This window comes from Desmodus rotundus, chromosome 3, assembly GCF_022682495.2.
Source record: "Desmodus rotundus isolate HL8 chromosome 3, HLdesRot8A.1, whole genome shotgun sequence".
In the NCBI taxonomy this organism is placed as follows: Eukaryota; Metazoa; Chordata; class Mammalia; order Chiroptera; family Phyllostomidae; genus Desmodus; species Desmodus rotundus.
In genome coordinates this window covers 21,363,226-21,387,778 of record NC_071389.1, presented here as the reverse complement: position 1 = coordinate 21,387,778, position 24,553 = coordinate 21,363,226, and the positions used below count along the sequence as shown (strand labels likewise).

At 49.0% G+C, this 24,553-nt stretch overlaps 1 protein-coding gene across 1 annotated transcript in view; it reads left to right on the top strand.

The window, feature by feature from the left end:
- Positions 1-24,553, top strand: part of CSMD2 (CUB and Sushi multiple domains 2) — a 548,714-nt gene that overhangs the window by 76,161 nt on the left and 448,000 nt on the right. The gene's annotated exons all lie outside the window — the stretch shown is intronic.

The window sequence follows — 24,553 nt, the reverse complement described above, 5'->3', positions numbered from 1 at the left end:
GTCTGTTTTGTCTCTTTGCTTCTCTGGGGACTGTCAGTTGTGGGATCACAGAAGAGGGCATTAGAGCCCTGCAGAGGCAAGGGAGGGGCAGGGCCCACAGAGCAGGACGGGCCACAGCAGAGCCAGAGCCAGACGCAGAGAACCCCGGGGCTGTCCTCCCGTGCCGGCTGCCCTGCCCTCTGGGATGGTTCTCCTGCTCTGCTCTCGTGTGCATGGTCCTGTCCCCCTCACCCCATCTTGTCCACCCCTGACCCCTCTTCTGCAGGACTCCCTGGCTTGGCCATTTCCAAGCATCCACATTAAAGCGACAGTGTCAGGATGCACAGGCCACTCTTGTTCCCAGGCGTGTATGCCATGGACACCCCCAGGATTCCACTTGCATGTATTACTTGGTAATAAAATAGCTGAAGGTTTAAGGGTTTATTTTTCGCCTGGGTCCAAATGTTGCTGTCTCAAAAACGTCCCGGGGGTCTGTTGGATTGTGAATGAGTCCTAGCTCCTGGGTCCCACTGAAGTGAACAGGCCCCGGCAGGGTGCTCTGGTTGATTTCAGATTCGTCAAGGCCGGGAGTTGAAAGTCCTAAGAGCCGCATCTGTCCTGCTTGACTCCCTGGTGAAGGAGAATCCCCAACCTGTTCCCATTCCCACATATGGAGGCACTTGAAGCAAGTCCCCTTGCCCAGCTGAGCCAACAAGCTCCTCACTGGGAAAATGGGGACAACAGTTCTGATCCATTGGCTGTGCACATGGGTGGCAATAATAATGACATGTTGTCAGGACTCAGAGAGGTCCTGTGGGGGCCAGCACTGAAGTGTGCGTGCCCCTGTGTGTGGTGGTGGGGGTGCAGAGCAGTCACGGGGGGGTTTGGTGTGCAGTGATCCATTTCATACACCTGGGGAGTATTCATGGCTCTTATTTATTGAGCACTTGCTATGTGCCAGGCTCCGCTCTACATGTCTGAGCTCCTTGAAGTATTGTATCAAACCCTTTGAGGTAGGTGTCCCCACTATACAGATGAGGAAGCTGAGACACAAGGAGATTAAGTGACTCGTAAGTGGTAGTGCTGGGATTTGATTTCAGGAAGTTGGGCTTCTGAGCCCCACTCTTAACAGCAAGATGGGCCGAAGCGGTGAGTGATGGCCCTCGATGCCGAGGAGAAGCCAGGGTGTTGTCTTTTGCCGTGAGAGAGCCTTGGTGAGTGCCCAGGTAACTGGAGGATGGGTCAGGATCGAGGGTCACCTTGCTACCAGCGTGAGAATCTGTAGGACAGGCTTTCTCACAGTGGGACTGCTGATATTTGGGGCTGAATAGTTCTTCACTGGGGTGGGGGAGTGCTGTCCTCCACATGGTGGGATATTTTTAGCAGCATCTGTGGCCCAGTAGCACTCCACCCCCTTGCAGAAGTAAAAAAAATATCTTCAGACATTAACAAATGTCCCTGGGGGGCGGGAGCGAAATTTCCCCTGGCTCAGGACCACTGCTGTAATGCCAGCAACTGTGGGCTTCCCTCTGCCCCCAGGTCTCCTCCTTACCTACTGGTTACAGTTTCCTGTGCAATTAATTAGCTGCCTCCAACTGCAGCAAAAAGCTGCCTTTTCCAGCCCTTGGGGATGCAGGTGGGTGGGGCCTTTGTGCATCTCAGCTTCCTGGAGAAGCAGAAGGTGGGAGCTGGTGGGGGGCACGAAGGTGAGGCCCGGCCAATGGGGACTGGCCAGTGGCTGCTTTCCAAGCCTTCAAGGCCTTTTTATCCCATCCCATTAACAAGATACACTGCACTTCTGTTATTCCATTTCCACAAAGAATCAATTGAGGAGATCAAAAATATGTCATCTGGAGAGTTTAAAATTAGATTCTTACAAAATATGACATGGAAGGGAGAGGAAGAAAATAGAAACCGGGAGCCCATGACTTGCACACGTCCTACACTTGTTGCTGGGAGCCGAGCACTGTGGCTTCCGGAGGGGAAGGCACCCAGGGTGCCAGCTGCTAGGGTGCACAGGGGTGGGGGGCAGGGAGCGGCACCCCGCCCCAGGACTCCTCCAGTGCCTCCCCTCCTCAGCCTCCCAGTCCCTCCCCTTCCCTTTCTTTGGTAAGTATGCTTTCATTGTATAAATATATCCTAATTATAGACAACTTGGAAAATCAGCCTATTTTAAAGGACAATTCTAAAAAAATAATCCTCTGTAATGTAGCCACTCCAAAGGAAGCACTGATGAGACACCCCCATACACTTACACATTGAGTTTACCGAAATTGGATCATACTGTAGATCCGGCTTTATAACTGCATCCCCCCCACCCCCCTTTATTTGTCCTGGCCTAGTGGGGGAATCCGGCCTTCCTGGAGTCCTTCCTGCCCCTCATCCTCTCAGCCAGGAAATGGCTGCATGGTGTCTGGGTGCTCGGTGTCGTGGGAGCAGAGAGGGACGAGGACAGACCCCCTCAACCCCTCCTATGGCCCGGCTCCCTTTAGCGCTCAGAGGCCCTAAAGGGACACGGGACCGCTGATAGCCTGAGAGTTGTCACAAGGCAGCATCTTACCTGTGAAGACTTCCTGGAAGGACCCAAGCTGGGCTTCAAATTATCAATCTGATTTGGCTGGAAGGTGGGGCAAGGGAAGGGTGTTCCAGGGAGGGGCACAGTGTGAGCCACTGCTGGGAGGAGGGGCCACCCCAGGTGTATTTGGGGGGATGTTGAGAAGTGAGGCTTGGCGTCTGCATGAAACAGACACGTGATCCTGCCAAGCACATAGAGGATGAACAGTTGTTGGGAAAATGGATTTAAAGCCGGCTCGTGGAGGAATTGGATTTTCATGGAGGCACCGGGAAGCCATAGAAAGCCTTGATCAGGGACCTGGTGTGGAGCTGGTCAAGGTGGACTGAAGGGGAAAGGCCTTGATTCAATTCCCAGATAACGCCCACCATGCGCCTCCAGGGTGCCTGGAGCTGCAGACATGTGCTGGGCAGTGCCATTTCTGAGTCTTGCACAGGCTGCCGTGGCTCCCCCCGTGGTGTGGGCCACCCCAGTTCCTCTGCCCTATATCCAGAATCACATGCCTCTTCTGCCCCTCCAAACCTCTCAGTCTCCTGACATCTTCCCCTTCTCGTTTTTGTGCACAGCAAGGGCCTGCGCCGTCACACAGGGTCCTGTGCTCGGAAAGGGCCCACGCTTGGGTTAGTATTCTGCCATCAGCATCCTACAATTGCTGATAATTTTGAACAAGGAGTCTACATTTTCGTTCTGCCTGGGGCCATACCCATCATGTGGCTGGTCCCACCCACAGTAGAAGGCCTCACTTCTCATCTTACTGAGGTCTTCATGGGGGCCCTTCTGCCTCAGACACCTGCCAGATTTCCATCTGCCCTTCTCTCTTCGAGACTGCGCTCCTCCCCGGCTCTCAGGTGCATTCCCACTTGGACTCTTCCCCAATGACTGTGTGTGTGTCTCTCTCTCTGCACCTCCCTCTCCCCTGCTCCTTCACCATGGCCCATGCCTAGGCTTTGTTACTTTGATTCTTCAAAAGCAAATGAAAAAAATCACTGTCTTGCACACCTACCCGTTTGTCCCTCCCCTCCCCTCTGCCCACACTCTTCCTCCCTCCACTTCCCTAGAACGTCCCTGCTTTCTTCGTCAGTCTGTCCCGCAGTCTTGTTTCTGAGCGTCCCACTGGAGATCCTCTTCACAGGACGTTCACGCACCTGGCCAGGGGCCTTTGCCTAGCTCACCCTCCTTGCCCTCCACGGCATCACCTCAGTTGGGCTTTCCTGTACGGTCCTCACCCGCAGCCCCTGGCACCTGTGCTCTCCTGCCTTTCTTCTTTCCATCTCTTCTTCATGGCACAGCTGTGGTGAAATCCAAAGGGCCTGTTCCAGCCACGCCTGTGGCTTCTGGCAGGCCAGAGGTGGCCCTGCGAAGATGACCTGATGGTCCAGCATGGCGGGGGGATGGAGGGGTGGGCATCTGAACAAATACAGAGGAGCTGGGACCAGCCGGGGGAGAGTCCAACGGGTGGTGACTAATGAGGGTTCGGTCCACAGGGATCCGGGCCAGGGGATTAGGAAAGCAAGGACCAGGATGTGCTGCACCAACCACGGTAGCGTTCCGCTGCCTGTGTTCACGCTGTCATTCATTCCCCAAATAGGCACCGAGCACCTATCGGGCCAGGCGCTGGAGGCCACCATTGAATGTGTTAATTATACTGGGCCATGTGGTTACCCTACAGGGGTGACAACGGCTTTGGGAAAACAGTAGGGGAACAAAGAACACACATTTCCATCTCTCCCCAGTGTGGCCTCTCGTAGGAGAGACTAGTAAGTAAATGAAGAAAGAAACTAAACAAATTGAACAAATTGACATAGGTTTTGATAAGCTTTCTGATGGAAATAAGTGGGGCGCTAGAAGAGAGACTGCTGGGCAGGGGTGCGGGGAGGCGGGATGGCAGGTGGAGCTGAGGAGAGGGGAGAGGGTGCCAGGCAGAGGCACGCCTGGCACTAGGTGTTGGGTCAGGACATGGTGGCCTTTCCCAGGCACTGAAGGTAGTCCCCCCTTGCCCAGACTCAGCCATTGCTGGTGGCTGGAAGCACCTTGACTCCTGCTGATGCTGATGCCTCCATCCCTCTTCTCCTTTGTCATGTGTATCAGCGACTTTATGGTCATAATGTCACAAGTCCTTGATCCCTTGTGTCTGAAGCAGAGCTTGTCACTCTGGTCACTGCTCATTTCTTCCTGTCCTGCTGTGACCCTTTATGCTTCTGTCCCATGGGACATAGCAAGGAGCCTAGTCCCCAGATTTGCAGGGATCTCAAATACGGGACAGGGTGGAAGCAGCGGGGGACCGGGGCTGGGTTTTGTTACTGACCAGTGCCCAAGAGGCAGTAGGTCCTAAAGCTGGTTCAGGGTGAGGTCCCCCCTCCCCACCACTGGCCAAATTGATAGCAAGCTGGAATCTAAGAATGCAGCATCGAGGCTTCCAGCTTATAAAACGTGTCATGTCTGGCAGGGGATGGAGTAAAAATGCAATTTAGGGCTGAGGTGTGGGGAGCAGGGTCCATACTTCTGGGGACTGAGCACAGGTTAACAAGGCAGGATGAGCAGGGCCAAAGGCCAGGTGTGTGCACTGGGAACCGGGGCGGGGCAGCCCTGCAGGTACATGTGGACCCTGAGAGCTGACACTCACCCCGATACCAGCCTGCCAACCCTCAGACAGCAGGCACGGTGCTGGCTCTAAAGCCCGCCTGCTCCTTGTCCCAGCGGCCTCGGTGGGAGTCTCTGCTGCTGCGAGTGTGTCTTCCATGTATTTCTATTCCGATCTCACAATCTTTCAGACTGTGGCCTGACAGTGAATTCCTTCCCTGTGCTCCGAGCAGGTCTTGGTTTATTTTTCCTCATAAATTTTTTTTGATAGCTACAGGAACAGAATGTAGAGGATTTGTTTTTATAGCATCATCATCATCTTATCAACTGCGTGTTGTATGCCGGCATCATACTAAGCACCTTTCCTGTATTAACCCTCTGAATCCTCACAAACGTCTTCCAAGGCAGATACTATCATTCTTCTCCACTTTGCCGATGAGCAAACGAGGATCAGAGAGGGGAAGTGGGCTGCCTAGAGTCACACAGGGAGTAAATGGCAGCGCCATGGTCAAGTGTGCGAGCACTCTGCTCAGACCAGCTCCCATGTGTTGTGGGACCCTGGGGAGGGGAGGTCTTCCTGCTGTCCCCACACAAAGGCCATTCTTGGCAAAGGGACATCTTAGAGTTATCACCTCCCACTGCAGCTGTGTCCACCCTGCTCCTGACCACGGACCTATGCCTGCTTCCCCTCCTCCCACTCCCCCAGTCCTCACACTGGCTCCCTCTCTGCTGAGTTCAGGACAAGCGTGCTAGACACTCTGGTAAGAGGAGGAAGTCAGAAGCTTCTCTGGCCAATGTCATGGGCAGCCTAGAACAGGGCTCCTCTTGCCTCAGCCCCCAGCTTGACTGCCAGCGTTCAGATGTGTGGTGCTATAAAAAGCCAAGTATTAAGATGCAAATCGCCCTGATTATTTATGGCCAAGTTAGTAAATAAGCAGGAGAGACAAGGTGGGATGTTGTTTTTACGATCTCTGCAGTCCTCGCAGGGAAATCTGTGGTAAGCACGGTCCAGGTGAGCAGAGCCAGAGCCCATGGTTTGATAAACACAGCCTAATTGCCAGGCACTGGGGACAAACAAGCAAGGAGCTGTGGAAAGGAGTAATGAGAAGCCGGCAGCAGGAGCCGGAGGTGGAGGGGTGGAGGGCAGAGTGGGCAGCTGGATCCTCTCTCGCCCACCTCTCTCTAGCCCAGGCTCTGAGCTGCCTGCTGAGAGGAGGTGGAGACCGGCCACACATCACTGCAATGGGCTGTGTGTATTGCCATGGGTCCCTCCAGTATGCCAGGATGTCGCTCTGCCATCAGCTACTAAAGCTGAAAAAAATGTCAGAAGGGGACTGGTGAGGGAGGCTCGGGGGTTGGGGGCCTCAGAGAGGGTGAAGGGATGCTTTCTGCCTGGCATCGGTCTGGTGCTGAGGATGGCATGGCCTGCTGGCTAGTTCCCCCTGGCACTTTTCAGCACTGCTGCATCTTTGCAGTGCCAGCCCTAGGAAAGCTGAGATCAGGGTGGAGTCAAGGAGAGGATGGGGCAGGAGCCAGCAGCACTCAAGGGACGAGAGGAAAGCAGGGAGCCAGGGCTATAGTCAGAAGTCCTCTTGGGCGTTTGCCCCCCACTCTCCACCCAGATCGCGTGCTCAAGTATCGAATGGGAGTGGAGAGGAGACCCAGCAGACCCCACAGATACCTGAGCATAGCTCGTTGGTTAGAGCTGATCCCCCCAGGAGCAACCAAGGTGCAAGAAAAGAAGGCCTACTCTCCCTCCAATAGGATAACTGAGTCACACGTTCTGCTCCTACTCCCAAAGTCCTGAAGTGGGATTCAACTCCATTCACTCACAACTCCATTCACTTTCCTAGTGACTACAGCCCTAGGGGCCGCATTCCCTTTGCTGTTCTATTTCCTCTCTCTCAATCACTGTGTTTCGTGGGGTCAATTCACAAATAAACACATTGTGCACCCAAATCTTTAACCCAGGTCCTAGTTTTGTAGAACCCCAATCCCGGTGACTATAGCTACCAGGTGCTAAACACTTTGATAGAAATAATAATAATAATAGCTCCTACGTGTTTACAATGTGCCAAACACTATTCTAAATACTTTACCTATATAAGCTCATCGAATCATCCCAGCACTCTGTGAGGGAGGCACCGTTCCTAATCCCCCATGCAGGCAGGGGAGAATGAGGCGCAGACCCATTAAAGAACCTGATCAAGGTCATACGGCTAGTAAGTAGCAGAGCCAGGATGCAAACCCAAGTAGTACTCATGTTAGGCACTATTTTCTTAATCGCATTGAACTGCAGGCCTCATATTCCCCAAGCACCTCTTCATTCCAGGCCTTCAGCTTGGACCTTGGAATCTAGAGATGAACTAGACATGGGCCCTGACCTGGGAAGGCTTGACATGTCCCGGCAGAAACATAAAGGAGACAGACAAGTCAGTTCAGTTTGGAGAGATGTGTCCCAAGCAACGAGAGTTTAGAGGTACCGCACTGGAGGACTCAGTACAGACGCTACTGAGGAGGGGCCCCTCGAGCACCGTCTTAGAGCAGAAATTGACTGGTAGATGTGTGGAGGGGGCAGGAAGAGAGCAGGCAGGGGGAACAGCGAGTGTGAAGGAGCTGGAGTGTGGGCACGATACTCAGGGAATCTCTTGAGATCCCATAGGGCTGGAGAGTTGGGGGTGGGTTGGATTTTTGCTGGTTTGTTTGTTGTTGTTGTTTGGGGTGGGGACTGATGACTGATGGGAGAAGAGGCAGAGGCCAGATACTGAAGGGACTTGCCACCGTGCCATGGGGAGGGGGAGCTCCCAGGGGACTCTGCCTGTGTTTACAATGCTTCATTTCCTTAGCAGGTGTTGGGTACACGGGTGCTCATTATATTCTTCTCTAGCCTTTCTTGTGTTTTTGAAAGATTCTTATTTTAAAAAACGATTGAGAAAAATGAAAGCAGTTAGGAGGTAAACAAACCCACACAGATAAACCAGAATCATCACCCTCTCCCTACAGACACTCTGGCCCTGGGAAGGTGTCCCCACGTCTCATGAGCTTTCTTGGCACCGAGGCTCACAATCTGAGTCAGCGGCGAGCTTCTGGAATGTTTGGCAACTACCTTTACAGTGTGGGTCTAGGATCCAAGGACAGAAGTTGACTCTCGTCTGTCTTCAATGCTAGTCTTCTAGATGAAGCATGAGGGGCCTCTTGGGTTGGGTCTTGGTTACACCAGTCATAAGTTGACCAGTGTGCCATCTGTGTTCCCATACAAGACATTAAAATTTACAGCTCTAAATGCAATGTGGCCTGCTGGATTGGGTCTTGGAACAGAAAAAGGACATATGTGGAAAAACTGATTAAATCTGAATAAAAGCCATAATTTAGTTAATAGCAAAATGCCAATGTTCATCTCTTCATTTTGACCAGTTACCGTCGTTATGAAAGATGTTTATACCAGGTGAAATTGGTTGAAAGGTACATGGGACCTTCCTATAGTAACTCTGCAACTTTTCCATCCATCTCAAATTATTCCAGCATAAGGAATTTATTAACAAACGATGGCAGACGGGCAGGACTGAGGACTGGGCTCTGTCACAAAGCCAGTTGACATCTGAGTGTGGTTGCTGAGCCAGTAAAGAGTCTGTTTCACTGCGATATTGACAAAGTCCACCTTTCCTCTTCTTGTGCGTTCCTAAATACCTTGCTGAAGCCCGTGTGTTCCATCCCCGTCACATTTTCCTGATCTTTCCACCGCCCAGTAACTCTTTTCAAAAGGGAGTGAAGGTGATGATAATTCACCTTGCACAGAGCATTCCTTTTTGATCAAAAGATTCACCAGAGGTTTTCTTGAAACGGCATGCTTTCTGACTACATTTGAAGAAGCTCATCCACCAAAGTTGTATTTTCATTTATTTTTTTGGAAATCTCTAGAGCAATGCAGACCTCTTTTCCCCTAAGGACGAACGACAGGGCAGGGGCTTCAGAGTGGCAGAGCCCAGCAATGAAAGTGGAGCCACGTTGAAACTACACGTGCCATTAAATTTCAGATTTCCTTGGGGATTCTTTGTCTCCACTTTGCTTGAAGGGACCCAAGAAGGAGGACTAATGAGGAGTCAGTGACCCATGGAAGTGTCCCATTCTGACCTAGACATAGCGGGGACCTTTCAGTCTTTCCTAGACAGGCGACACAGCCAATTGTCCTCCACATACATTGTTCTAATTGTCCCTGCTGATTAATGAGGTCATTTAAGGTATCAATTATTATCCTGCCAAGAGAATGAATGTCATACTGAAACAAATGCCCATGAACTTGCTTATTCTATTAAAAAAATAAAGTAATGAGAGATGATTAATGGTGTGCGCCCTGAGAGAGAAGCAACAGGAAGGGATGGGCAGGAGAGAAAGGTAGAAATTAGCATTTTCTGATTAGGGGGCAAAAGAGGCTTTGGTTCAAAAGCAGCTTTTTTTTTTTAATTGATCCTCTTCCTTTCAACACTACGGTCTAGACTCTGTCTCCACTTCCTCCCTTCTTAATAACAGCTCAACTCACGGTAACCCAGCGTCAGCCTTACCACTCCACCAGTCTGCTCAGGAAAAAGTCACCACTGGTCCCCTAATTGCCACACTCATTCACCTTCTTAATCCTGCTTACCAGTTCCTTTGAAAGTGTTTGCTGCTGTTGAGTTGACCTCATTCTTCTTGAAACACTTTCTATTTCTAGCTTCTTTGATACCACCATCTCCTCACTCATTCATTCTATTTCGCATGTATTTATTGAGCATCTACTGTGTGCCAGGCATTGTGGTAGTCACTGAATATATGAGGTCTGTCTGGAAAAAGTCCAGCCATTGTTAATATAACAAGAATGGTTTGCACAACATCGATGCAACCTGGCAGCGCAGCCAAGGACAGTGGACAGGAATGCACTTGTGTGAACAATGATGACTTCATTGTCCTCGTCAGTGGGGGTGGTAGATGCTGTTGAGTGAGTGTGTGTATTGTGTGGCCATCCCACTCAAAATGATTGAGTGAGTAGAGCAATGAATCAGCATCAAGTTTTGCGTTAAGCTTGGACATTCCTCTGTGGAAACTATTTGGAGGACTTAGAAGGCTGCAGCTATGGGCAACTGGTGATTGGCAGCTTCATCACGACAATGTACCTGCTCATGCATCACATCTTGTGCAGAGTTTTTTGGCAAAACATCAAATCACCCAGGTGACTCAGCTCTCCTCAGCTTAGAGTTGGTGCCCTGTGACTTTTGGCTTTTCCAAAACTAAAATCCCCTTTGAAAGGGAAGAGATTTCAGACCGTCGATGAGATTCAGGAAAATATGACGGGGCAGCTGATGACATTTGGGAGAACTGTGTGAGGTCCCCAGGTGCCTACTTTGCAGGGGACTGAGGTGTCATTGTCCTGTGTACAATGTTTCTTGTATCCTGTATCTTCTTTAATAAATGTCTCTTTCATAGCACATGGCTGGATTCCTTCTGGACAGACCTCGTACAAAGGTAACCGAGATGGACAAAGTCCTTGCTCTAAATAGAGCTTGCAGTCAAGCAGAAGGGGACAGGCGATTAACAAATAAGTCCATAAAAATAAGCCATTCGGTGTTATAGGAAATAGAGCTAAGTGACCAGTGGAGTGCCATGACAGGGTGTGATCACGTGGGAGCTGTGGTCAGTGGGAACCTCCCCGTGAGCTGGACACCTCCATGGCTTTCTCGTCAGTTCCTTGAGACTTGCTGTCTCCAGGCTTCCATGTCTTCCTTTGTGTTGCCTCATAGAATGACATAGACCTGAGCAGGATTCGTGGAGATTGAGGGATTGAGCTGCATCAATCCCTGCTTTGCAGAGCGTAGCATTAAAGGTGACTGAGAAGATGGCACCAAGGGGCAAACCCCAGTTCTAAACTCAAGCTGACAGTTGTCTGATTCTGAGGCTTCAGACAGAGACAGAATTCAGGAATAAGACGACAAATCCGGGGCCGTCGACTGTGGTTGATTGACACCCCTTAGAGCTGTGCGGCGTGGTGGCCCTGAACACTCCTAGAAGCCAGGCCAGAGTCAGAGATTCAGACACTGGGAAATGAGCCTGAGAGACGTCCCAACCCCAGTGCAGAAAATCCCAGGCGACCAAACTACCTCACTGCCCCTGTGGCTCCTTCCTGTCAGGTCCCCAGGTGAGGGCACAGAGAAGGGCCCTTCACTGTCACCTACACATGTATCACTTGTTTGGATGTGATCATTCAGGCTGACCCTCTGCTGCTCATCACCCCTGTCACTGGTCACCTGTGACCCGGCCTCTGGGGTCTTGCTTCACGCTGCACAGTCATGGGTCCTGCTGGCTGTTTCCACAGCCCAGCCTGGCCCTGGAAACCCAGCCTGAGCTGAACTCATCAGTTCTTTTGCTCAGAGGGGAATCTGCACCTTGCCTCCCTAAGACCATGGTTCTGGAAGCTTCTGTTCATCCTGGTTCCCTAGAACATGGAAAAACTGTGGACATGTTGCTCCGTGTGTCCTGGGCCTGGCTCTGCCCTCCAACAAGGACAGGGCCTGCGCTCCTCTGCTTCGTATCCAGCACCTCCCAGAGGCAGGTGTGCATCCGCTGGTTGAGACGGTAGCAGTCACCCACCTGGGTACAGGTGCTGCACTCTGTAAAGTGCTGTCTCTGACATCGAGACCCAGACTCTTCAGACCAGGTACCAGGCTCGGAACAGGCTCTGGTGGCCGACAGGAAGGGCATCAAGGAGCAGGAGCAGGTAGGGGTGGGCCACCCCACCCTCTTGAAGACACTGTCAGCATCTTGAGGCTCCCAGAGCTCTCAGGGGCTCCACTGCTCCCTTGCCAGGGTGGCCGCAGCAGCTGTCAGAGGCTCGGTGGGTATAAGTCTTCAGGATAGGGAATCTCCAGGGAGAGACACTGTTGGCTACTCCCTCACTTTTGGACAACTGTTACTGTTTGTTTTCCTAGCTCGAGAAGAACAGAAAATGCAGAGTTCTTCCGGGTAGTGCCAATCCTAGAATGGCAGTGTCTGAGGGTCTGGTAGGTCCCAGCTGCTCCATGGAGACCCTTGTGGTGGTTCAGGCTTTCAGGGCAAATGACGGAAGGAGAACGGCTCTAATTCCCAAATGTGGGGTGTCACTGGCCTGATTTGGGGGACGTAGGTGCAGCGGCTGATGTCTTCTGGAACACGATGGCCTCTCTTCCTCAAAGCCCCCTTCCCCACTTCCATCCCACCAACCCTCCTGACCCACAGTGCTGGAGGCTTCAGCCTCCGTCATGGACGACCAGACTGGGTTAGGGTTTTCCAGGACCGTGTGGGCGCAAATCAAGTCTGCATCTGCTAGAAGGCTGAGCAGCCTCCAGAACAATTCCCCTCTCTGGGGGAGACTGGTAATTAAGCAGTCATGGCAAACACATGGAGGATGAACAGCTGGTTGCTTCCATTTGTCCTCCTGTCATTGGTTGGAGAACAATTTCATAAATTACATGTAAAGTTGGATTTTGTCTTTCCTCCGCTCATGCCATCCCCTTTGCTTGGAATGACCTCCCTGTCTTCCCACTAGCCTGTGGATGACTGGCTAATGGTTTATCCTTTAAGATCAGCCCAGGCCGGTGTGTCAGATTCCCTGGGACGATCGACATCACGGCACGTACTGCATTGCATTATCATCGTGTCTTTAGCAATAATAAAATTAGTTACCAGTTTCTGCTGTGTGCCTGGCACCACTCTCCAAAGCTGGGCCTAGCCCGGGGAACCAAATGGATAAAAATCCTGCCCTCATGGAATTCTCATGCTTGTGGGAGTAGGTAGACTTAATAAACAAGGATTAATCAGATATAGAGTATGTCAGATGGTGGTGAGTGTTATGGAGGAAATGCAGGACAGAGGTCAGGAGCCAGGAAGTGAGGCCGGAGTGGGAAGAGGGTTGCAACCTCACATACAGTGGCCGTTGGAGTGCTTGGTATGAAGGCGATGTGGAAGCCTGCAGGCGAGGGGTCAGTCACGCACATGTGAGGGGAGAGATGGCTAGCCAGGGGAAGCTGAGGGAAGGCGCGTGCAGAAGCCTTGTGTCAGGACTTGCCAGCTGTGTTCGAGGGACGTCACGGGGCCATTGTGGCTGGCGCGGGTGATCAGGGGGAGACTAACGGGTGGTAAAGAGACTGGCAGAGGAGTGGAAGTGCAAGGTGGTGGCAGAGGATGGCCTGGGGCATTTGGGTCATCATAAGGACTTTAGCTTTGCCTTGAATCAAGTGGGATGACTTTAGGAGGCTTCTCAGCAGAGAAATGACATAATTTGGCTTAAATTAATCCTGCCAGCTGCTGTGTTGAGGCGGGTCTGTAGGAAGACAAGGGGGAAGAAGGGAGACCAGTTAGGAGGTGAGTTCAATAACCGAGTCGAGAGGTGGAGACGGCCAGGAAGGCGGTAATGAGTGTGGTGAGGGGCGGCCGGATTTCCAGAGAAATTAATATAAATGCCTCCTTTTGAGGTTGAACTCCTTGGGGGCCAGGTTCATGTCTTATAAATTTTTGTCCTCAGAACCAAGCATAGTACATGATATTTAATAGGGCACGCAATTAGTATCTGTTGAATGAATGATGGATGAGAAATAATTTTTAAATGTTGATAATACCAATAAGTCAGCCTCTGGTCTCTTTTTTGAACTTATCAGATGATAGAGCAAATCCTGGGTGATACGCACTCAGATGCCCCACTCTGATGTCAGGAAGGACGCTGCTCACAGGTGTGCTGGGTCAAGGGGTGCGGAGCCTTCCCCGCGTCTTCCCCGCTGCTGCACTTCTCGAGCCTTCGCCACACTCATGCACAGGTGCCCACCATTTCTTAGGTTGAGGTGCCCGTAAGTGCTTCAGTAATTTTTGCGTGATGCTCCATGCATAAAAGAAGTACTGATCAGCTCCATTGTTGAAGTAGTAAGGTCTGAATAGCTGAATACGTATTTACACCTTAGCAACATTGTAACTGTTTAAAAAGACAGTGACCATAAATTGAAAGAAAAATATTATTTTTGTTTTATCCCTAAGTAACCACAATTACTTCCTAATGGAATGTGTGTACATGCTGGCCTCCACACGGCTTTCAGACTTTGGGATCAGCTCGGACCCACCGCCCTCAAAGCTTGTTCCACACTGATTTTCACATGGTGCCACTTTATTATTTTTTTATTATTTATTTGTTTATTTATTTATTTTTGTTAGAGAGAGGGGAGGGTAAGGAGAAAGAGAGTGAGAGAAAAGAAACATCAGTGTGAGAGAGAAACATTGATTGGTTGCTCTGACCAGGGACGGACCCACAACCCAGGCGTGTGCCCTAACAGGGAATCAAACCGGTGACCTTTCAGTGGGCGGGACAGCACCCAACCAGCTGAGCCACACTGACCAGGGCACACGGTGCCATTTCATATCGCACCAGCCAACAAACCCCCAGCTCGTATCATTGTAAAGATACAATGTCATCTAATGAACCTAGCCTCACGCTGAAACTCAACGACCTTGACCTCACACTTTGTGTGTCCAACAGAGGCTGACCATCCCAGTCCCCCGTGACCATTTAAAATGTCCCTCAGTTCCCTGATAAGTTCCTGGTAGCCCCCCAGGGTACCATGATACACAGATTGGGAACTAGGGTGCCATTTTGTATGTAGCATTTCCCCAAATTACGTGTGCGTTGTCTCAGGCAGGTCTACTAACATGACACTGAGTGGGGTCCTCTGGACCCTGTTTGGGGAACTGTTGGGGTAGAGCGTGAGGAGGGAATACCCAGGACTCCCGGCTTCAGTTCCATGGGAAATACTCACGGGCGGGGACAGAGTGACTGTGTTAGAGGGTTTGCACTCTGAGCATGGAGCGCTGCTTCTCTATTTTTAGACCTCAGCAGGTGGGTCTGCTTTGAGTCCAGACCTTGCTTCTGAAGTCCGCATGCATCCTAGAAAGCATGTGTGGAGCTCTTAGGGCAGCGCAAGAACCATCTCCATGAGCCTCAGGGCTCTGGAGACCGGGAATGTCATTCATCTCATGTCCAAGGTAGCAACCGCGGGAGCTCCGTGACCTGCCTCCTCTGGGCCTGCCATTTCCCAGAGAGCGTTCCACAGAACCCCAGCCCGCGGGGTGCTCTCAGGAAAAGAGTTTATGGGACATAGATATACTTAAAATCACAGAGACCCCCATGTTTTCCAAGTTCCCCGGTTTCAGAAGCTCTTGACAAAATACAAATGGGCTTTACCAGAGAGCCAGAGAGAATATGTGTGTGTAGGGTGTATGTGTGTTTCTGTGTATTATGTGTGATTATGACTAATGCCCATCAATTACCTGCAAATTACTAGATGTTGCCTGTAATGATAGTTCTGTTTTTAGCTTAATGGTTTATGTATCTAACTGTGACTGCTGTCTGCAGTAGGGCTGCTGGCAAATCAAAACACTATTTGCCAAGCCTGTCAGTATGACAAATGTTGCTTACATTGACTCTTTTATTTCCAAGGTCAATTGACATGTCTTTTTAAATATCACTGTTTGATGTGCTAAGAGCCTTAAATGAGAGCCATTCAATAAAGGTCCAATTTGCTATATTACTGTTTATTCCCGAGTAATTCTACATTAGTTGGGCTCTTTAAGATTGCAAGGAAGAAACATACATGGATTACTCTCAGAAATGGGGATTTATCACAAGGATTTCCGGATCGTGGAGCAGCACCGGAACCATCTCTTAAGCCTTTTTGGTTACCGTGGGTTTCAGGGCTGCAGAGACTGGGAGTGTCAGCAGCCCCGTGGCCAACACAGCAAGAGCCTGAGCTCTGTGACCGGCCTTCTCTGGGCCTGTTATCTGCCAGAGAAGGTTCCCTGGGACCCCAGCCCATACGCTGCTCTAAAAAATAAAAGGACCTGTGACGAAATGGGTTGGGGAGCTGTTATACAATCTATTTCTGCATTGGAATTCATTAGCTTATTAAAAGCCCCCATAAGCACTTTATTTTTTATTTTCTGAAAATTTCTTCCTCGACCTTGTTTAACACAGCATTTCTCAATTCTGTTTAACCACAAATACCCTAGAACATCCTTTGGGGAATAATCTAGTACTTGTACTTTCCAGAAGAATCTGGTTGTGTTCATTTGCCACCCCTGTGTTGGGGTCCCCACGGCCACCCCCAGGTTCAATGATTCGCTAGGAGGACTCACGGGATTCGTCATTGGTCACACTTGTGGCTGTGGTTTCTGACGGTGAGAGGACACAGAGCAAAACAGCAAAGGAAACCGCGCATGGGACCTGCAAGGGCAAACCAGGCACACGCTTCCAGTGGGGTCGCAGGGCATGCTGCTCCCCCAGCAGTGGGAAACGGTGCCGGTCAGAGAAGCCCAGTCACAACTCAGTGCCCAGAGCTGTACCTGGGGGCAGGTTACACTGCCCTCTGCCTGCCCCGTGCCAGTGTTCCAGACTCCCAGAGGGAAAGCGGGTGTTCCGTGTAAACCAGTGCGTTTGTGCGAATAGTTTAGGCCGCTCTTCACAATTCTGGGAATGGTGGGGTCCCTCCTGAAATTTACATTCCCAGATGCCAGCCAAAGGTCCACCTCCGTAAGCTGGTCTTTCAAAGGACAACAGTCAGGCCTTTTCTGTCCACTCTCTAAGAGTTGAATATTCATTCATTTGTTCATTCTGTATTTGTCTTAATCACTTTGGGCTGCTGTAGCAAAAATTGCATGAACTGGGGGGCTTTTCCACAATGGAGATTTATTTCCCACGGTTCTGGAAGCTCGGAGTGGAAGACCGGGGTGCCAGCATGGGGGGGATCTGGCAACAGCCGTCAGCTTCTGGGGTTCTGGGTTGCAGACTGCCAGCTTGTCATCGTGCTCGCCCGTGGTGGATTGCAGGGAGCAGAAGCAAGCTCTCTGGCAGCTCGTAGCAGGGGCAGTCATCCCACTCAGGAGGCTCCACCGCACAGCCACTGCTTCCATGGAGCTTTCAGTTGAGCTTCATTACATAATCACAAAAATAATAACAATATTTACCCCAATACACATCTAATTAGGAACCAGGATGAATGCGAGTGAAGAAGAAAGGGATGTGAGTCAGGATGGGCCATGTTATGCTGTGTATATGAATCATGTTTTTATTTTCTATATTTGCTGATGCTTTGACATCTCAGAACCTCGCTGAACCCGGAGAGACAGCCCCTCCCCGGGTGAGCTGATTCCCAGAAATAAAACTACTCTCCTGGGAGTGAGCCTTTCACATGCAAACCAACTGATCCAGAGCTCACCAACCTCCTTCATTGATCTTTACTCATTAAATTACTATGCCCTCGGCCTAATCACCCCAGGGCTGGGGAGTCAGACAACGCAGGGCAGTTCCTGCACCCTGGAGCCCTATGAAATTATTCAAACCAGTCAATGCTAAACTCTCGTCCTGCCGCCCCCTCTTCCCCTGTGAAAACCCGGTAAAGGCTCTTACCCACATTTTTCTCCTGCTCTTTCCAGCTCCTGAATCACCCTCGTCCTTACCCACGTGGTTCAGGGTGTTGAGGCCTGTCCCCTCCGGCTGGGAACTGCAAGTAACAGTCTTCCCAATGGCCATTGTCTTCTCATCTGTGGGCCTTACCAAAAAATCCACGTTTTAAAACACTGGGGTAACAAACACCCCTCAAATCTCAATGGCTTAACTCACCAAAATTTTATTTCTTGGAATATTACACGTTCAAAAGTGGCTTGCAGGGTCCCCCTGCTTAGTGGAGCCAATCAGGAACCCCGCTGACAGACACCCAGGATTGCTGAAGCAGGGGGACGGGGAAGGGAACGGGCAGAAGGTGCACAGGCGCCTCAGGGCTCCCTCCCAGAAACAGCGCACCCCACTGCTCCCCACTATCCTGGCAAAGCCAGTGCCCAACCTCAGCAGGGTGGGGGAGGTGCCGCTCCACCCTGTGTCTGGAAGGAGAGCTGGAGCTACATGAGCACCAGCGACCCCCACAAGGACCTGCAAGAAGGCCGTCTGGAACGGATCTTTCTGAAAATACCGTTGAGACCTTTGTGACGTGATGTGAATGATGAGAAGGAGTTAATTAGACAAACAGGTGGAGGGGAAGCGAGAAGGTGGTTCTAAAAAGGAATCAGCATGTGCAAAGACCCTGCCGATGGGGTTGGGAGGTGGCAGATTGAGGGAACTGAAGCCGGCAGTGTACCAAGGAGGAGGGTGAGGAAAAAGGCGGGGAAGAGTATTTTGGCAGATATTTTTGGAGTACAGAATAATGGTGATAATAAACAGTGGGATTTTCGAGTCCATTTTATTATTGTTTACAGATTTCACAGGAAATTCACTCCTTATGCCCTGGCTGGGGTGGCTCAGTGGATTGAGCACCAGACTACAAAGCAGAGGGTCACTGTTCGATTTCCAGTCAGGGCTCGTGCCCGGGTTGCAGGCCAGGTTCCCTGGTGTGGGAAGCGCGACAGGCAACCACACACTGATGTTTCTCTCCCTCTCTTGCTCCCTCTCTTCCCCTCTGTCTAAAAATAAATAAATAAAATCTAAAAAGAAAATTCACCCCTTATTATGTGTACTCTGGGTTGACCACTGCCCCTGCCTTTGACCAGAGAAGACGAAGGGCAGGAGCCAGGCAGGATATAGGACAGAGAATTGTGCAGGGCCAGGTCGTACAGGCTTTGTGGAACTCATTAGGGATTTTGGCCTTGATCCTAAGATCAGTGGGAAGCCATGGATGGACTCAGAACTGGGAGAGGGAGAACTTTGGGGTCCTGGACTTCACCAGTTCCCAAGACCCTGGGATACTCTAGGCACAGAGGTAGAAACAGAGGGAAGGTTCTAGAAGAAGCAGGAAAGACAACAGCCTTGATAAAGTGGAAGATGAGTATTAGCGTACACTACGGCCATGACACTTGTTTGTAAAAGTTTTCTGTGCACATTTCAGATTCATCTGGGAGGTAACCAACAGCAGTACCGGGCTCTTGCCTTTCTTGCCATCCTTTTGTCCCATTTCCCTTGCAAGTCTGGATTTTGCTATTGAAGGACCCCTCCCTCTTTTCAGTGTGGTATTTTAGACTGCTCAAGTAAAAGGTGGGGCGGTCTGAAAGTTTTATTTGCTCATTCCGACAGGCAGCGTGGTAACCGCTCCTGACGTGTGGGTCATCAGTGTGCCTGAAGTTGATTCAGTGACAGCGAGTGGGTGAGGGAAGAGTGAGCAGCGGAATGGGAGAATGATGATTCAAATATTCAGATGAAGAGATCAAATATTCAGATGAAGAGATCAAGGCTTTACACCCCCTCCCCCTTTAGTGCCTTTGAGGAGGTCTCCATGTTAGAATTTATCTACCAAGCCTGGGACGTAGCAGGCCAGTGGTAAATACTGATTAGACAAAACGCCTAGTAAGCTGCATTTCCATATATTGTAAGTGATAAAAGTGTAATTGTTGACAGCATACATTAGCTATTCACAGCTTGAGTCACTGTAGTACCAAGAAACTGGAGTTTAGAAGTCTAATGGCAGCTCAAAAATGTTGTGCAACTAACAAGGAAATCAAATCAACAAGTTCCACTCCATGGAAAGAGTGGCATTTCCAGCGGTGACTTCACAGGAGAAGCCTTGGTGAGGTGTGAGATTCCTCCATGAAGCTGTGTGAGGTCGAAGGCAAAGCCATGCCTCAGACTGAGGGTTTGGGAAGGGCACCCAAGGGCATATTCTGGAGGACCTGGGTGAGAGGCAGAGACGACCGAGGTCAGCTAGGATGGGGCCTAGAAATCAGATCCAGGTAGAGGTCTGGCCCCATGGGGGACAATCTGGTATTTTAACGGCAGGATCTATTGGGGGCAGCAATCTGTCATCAGCAGACATGATTATCTGGGGGTGGGGGAAGGTATCTGGTGCACGGCCAAGTCAACAGAAAGCCAAGGTGACAGGTGAGGGGTGGTCTTGGGACTCGGGTTATGCTTCTGGTGGTCAGTCCATCTCCAAGGACCCAGCCAATGCTGTAAGTGTGTATGTGGGGAGGGGGGGGGCAGTGCAGAGGTTGGAAGGAACAGGAGGCAGCTGAAGGGAGGGGCACAGCAAGGACCAAGTGGGAGGTCAAGGCTCAATCTAGGTAGACTGAGTTTAGGTCAGATCTAATGGAGGACTGAGGTGCTGTCCAATAGGAACAGAGTATAGGCCGCATAATAATTTTTAAAAAACCTCTCAACTTTGAAATAAGTATAGATTCACAGAAAGTTGCAAGGACAGTACAGAGAGGTTCCATGTCCCCTTCCTGGTTTCCCCCAATGGTTACACCTAACGTCACTAGGATCCAATATCAAAGCCAGGAAATCGATGTTGCAATGTGTGTGTGTATGTCAGTGTCGCTTCATCACAGGTGTGGATCACATCCCCACCACGGCCAGCAAGATGCAGAACCGCACCGTCACCGCCAAGGTCTCCCCGGTGCCCCTCCTTTATAGTCACCCCACTTCCCTTCCTCTCAACATGCCTAACCCTGGCAACCACGAATCTGTATTCCATCTCTGTAATGTTGTCCTCTCAAATATGTTATACGAATGGAATCATCTGGTATGTCATTCTTTTGAGATGAGCTTTTTCCGCTCAGCATAATGCCCCTGAGATCCATCCAAGTTGGTACGTGTATCAATTGCCCTTTCCTTTTTCTTGCTGAGTACTAGTTCATGGAGTGGATATACCACAGTTTGCTTAGACAGTCACCGATTATTATAGGACATAGCGGACATTCTGGTTTTTGACTATTACAAAAATAAAAAAGCCTGCCACGAACAACCATGTCCAGGCTTTTGTGTGGATGTGAGTTTTCATTTCTTTGGGATAAATGGCCAGGAATGTGATTGCTGAGTTGTATTGTTCGTATATGTGTAGACGTTTTTTTTTTGTTTTTTTTTTAAAGAAACTGCTTATTTTCCCGAGCGTCTGTGCCATTTTACACCCTATCAGCCTAACGTGTGAGCGATCCAGATGCCCCACACCGTGCCCGGCACTCGGTGTTGTCACTGACCTCATCTGATCTCTTCTGGTGACACGTAGTGATACCTCATCCGGGTCTTGCTTTGCGTTGCCCTAACGACTGGTGATGTTGAATGTTTTTCAGGCACTTATTTGCCAACCTTCTATCTTTAGTAAAATGTCTCTTTTTATCTTTTGCCGATTTCCTAATTGGATTCTTGGATCCTTTCCTCATCATCAATCTTAGGGGAAAAGTATAGTTTTTCACCATTAATTGCAGTATTAGCTGTAGGAGTTTTGTAGGTGCTCTTTGTCAAGTTGAAGAAATTTCTGTTCTTAGTTTTCTGAAAGCTTTTTTTACATTATAAAAATTATATTTATCTTATTTTTAATTTATATTTATTTAATCTTTATTATATTTTTTTCATTATCATTTAGTCCCCTTTCATTCCCTCCCCCCAGCAATCACCACACTGTTGGAGAGAGACAGACAGACAGACATTGACTTGTTTCACTTATTTATCTATTCATTGGTTGAGTCTCGCATGTGCCCTGCCCAGGGATCAAGCCCACAATTTTGACGCATGGGGATGACACTTCTACCCACTTCACCCCTGAGCTACCCAGCCAGGAATGAGAGGTTTGGGTTTTTTTTTAATCATGAGAGAATATTGAATTTTGTCAAGTGCTTTTTCTACATCAATTGATGTGGTCATGTGATTTCTTTTTACGTTTGGCCTGTTAATATGGTGGATTACATTGAGTGATTTTTAAATAACAAGCCAGCCTTGCATCCTCAGAGTAATTCCCACTTGGCCATAGTGTATGTTTTTGTATCCTGATAAATACTCATTGCTAATATTTTGTTGACGATGTTTGTGCTTATATGGATGTAGGATATTGGTCTGCGGTTTTCTTGTATAGTCTTTGGTTTTGGTGTTAGGGTAAGAGTGATCTCACAGAAAGCATTTGGGAAGTGTCCCTCCTTTATTTTTCTGGAAGATATGATGTAGAATTGGTGTTAACTCTTTTTTACACATTTGGTAAAACCATCTGGGGGAAGGGCAAGTGAAACCATCTGGGCCTGCCTATTTGGGGGGCAGGTAGATTTTAAATCACTAATTCAACTACCTTCATAGTTACAGCACCACTCAAATGACCTGTTTCACACCGGGAAAACTACGATAGTTTCTGTTCGTGAAACTGGTCGGTCTCATCCAAGTTGTCAAATGTATGTGTGTGATTTTTAATATGGCTTTATTACCTCTTTGATAACCGCAGGATCTGTTTTCCTTAACCCTGGAGATCTGCCAGTCTGATAGGTGAAAACTGAGCCTTGTGGATTCAGTCTCCATCTTTTTACGTTAATGAGGTGGACCACCTTTCTGTTGTTGTTTGCACCTGTGCCCTTTCTCCCCTTACCTGTATATCTTTTTTCTATTGATTGGAAAGTATTCTTTATAGATCATGAATACTAACTCTCTTCCTGTCATATATAATACATAATCTTCCCAGGTTCCTTTTGTATTTTTATTTTTTTACAGGTTCTTTTGATCCCCAAACATGGTTTTAATTTTCATGTAACCAAATCACTATTTTCCTGTAAAGCCTCTGGGATTTCATGCCATATTAATTAGAACTCAGTCAATTTCAAGAGATAGAACCCAAATCAAACTAGCCTGAACCAAAAAAATAAATAAATAAGGAAGGAAGGAAAGAAAGAAAGAATGTTGGCTCATGTAACTGGGGACTGTGGGTAGAGATTGATCTCTGCACGGCTGAATCAAGCATCTCGACAGGACATCATTGGTCTCTGTGTCTCCCCTGTTTTCGCCGTTCTGCTTTGTCTACCTCTATGTGGGATATCATTGTTTTCTGAAGAGGATAGGCTCTGTCATGATAGAAAGGCTGCTGGCAGCCCCAACCTTTCACTCTAATGATTTAGAATCCAAAAATAAGACTCTCAGAACCTGTAAGTCATATCCCGTGGAAGGACTCGGAATGATCCTGCCTGGGTGATGTGCCCTCTTCTCTCCTTTTCACGGCTTGAGCCAGCCCATGAAGATGAGAGAGATGCCACGGTTGGCCACTTACCCAGTTCTGTGGCTTGTGAGTAGGAGGGTTCCTGTCAGAACCCCAGGCAACAGCTTCCCAGGAGAGTGAGAGGCAGGTAGCAACCAAAGCAGTCCTCGAAATATGTCACCCTTAGAAAGACCTTCTCCAGTGTAAGATGATTAAAAAATTGTTTGTTCCCTTCTGATAGGTAGGATTTCATTATTTCAAATATAAATTTTGCCTCGTGTGAGAAAGTGAGGGAGACAAAGAAAGGCAGAGACAGGGAAGGGGCAAGAACATGGTGTGAGGTAGGGATCCTTTACTACATGTTTTTATACCTGAAGAGAAGATGACCTTGAAACTTACTGGGTCACCCATTTCACAGTTTGATCCCTTTTCCTTCCCTTTTCCTTCAGTGTGCTCTGATTAACATGAGTCCTATAAGATTAGGATGGGGGAAGGGCAAGGACCTTATCTAGCACAGGGCTTTTCACAGTGGGCATTAATAAATAACTGATTTAACTTGTCTGAACCCAATACTCCTGCTCTCCAGGGGACATCTGGGCACCCAGATATTATATAGCAATGGAGGTATGCAGAGGGGACCATGAACATCTCAGATTCCCAAATTACTTAAAAATGGGGGAAGGGTAAAACTTGAATTCCCTCCCAGAGCCCCGAAGGGGGTCAGGGGAGGCAGGATAGGGAACAAAGGACACAGGTGGACAGGGGACTGCTACCTGTCTATACCACCTGTGTGTACAGCCTGGTCACCCGTGGGACTCAGCACATGTGGACACCCAGCAGTGGTAACTTCTCTCCTAAAATGTGTTCCCAGGTGTTCATGGAAAGCTTCGTGATTTTATCTCTTTAACATTAGGGGAATCTTTTAAAAAGGATTCTCTTGTGCTAAAAAAAAATATCTCAGGTTCAATAATTCCTTCCATTTCACCCATTTCTTTCCCTTCACTTAACTTGCAGGGGGAAAAAATTAAGCATTTTAAGTTGAAAAGCAAGTGCAGTATGATCCCATTTGTATGAAATTATTTCTCTGACTGTGATCCCATCTATTGATCCTTCCATCTCTTTGTCTGCCAGCTGTCAAGGATGATTATTTCTAGATTGCACTGGGTTTTTATATTTTGCTTTCATCTTTTAAAAATAATAAGCACTTATCATTTCTATAAAAGCAGTAGACTTATTCCCTTTAAAGAATAAAGTGTATGATAAGAAGTATCCACAGTCTGCTACTTCGAGTTAGAGATATCTTTCTCAATAATGACTAAATATTGTCTATTGGCAATCACTGGTGGAGCATTTGTGGGGAAATCTACCCAGAGCCTCAATGGCTCTCAGTCAGAAAGGGAGCAGACAGGTAGAATATAGCCAAAGAGGAGGAAAAAAGAAGAGGCATACACAA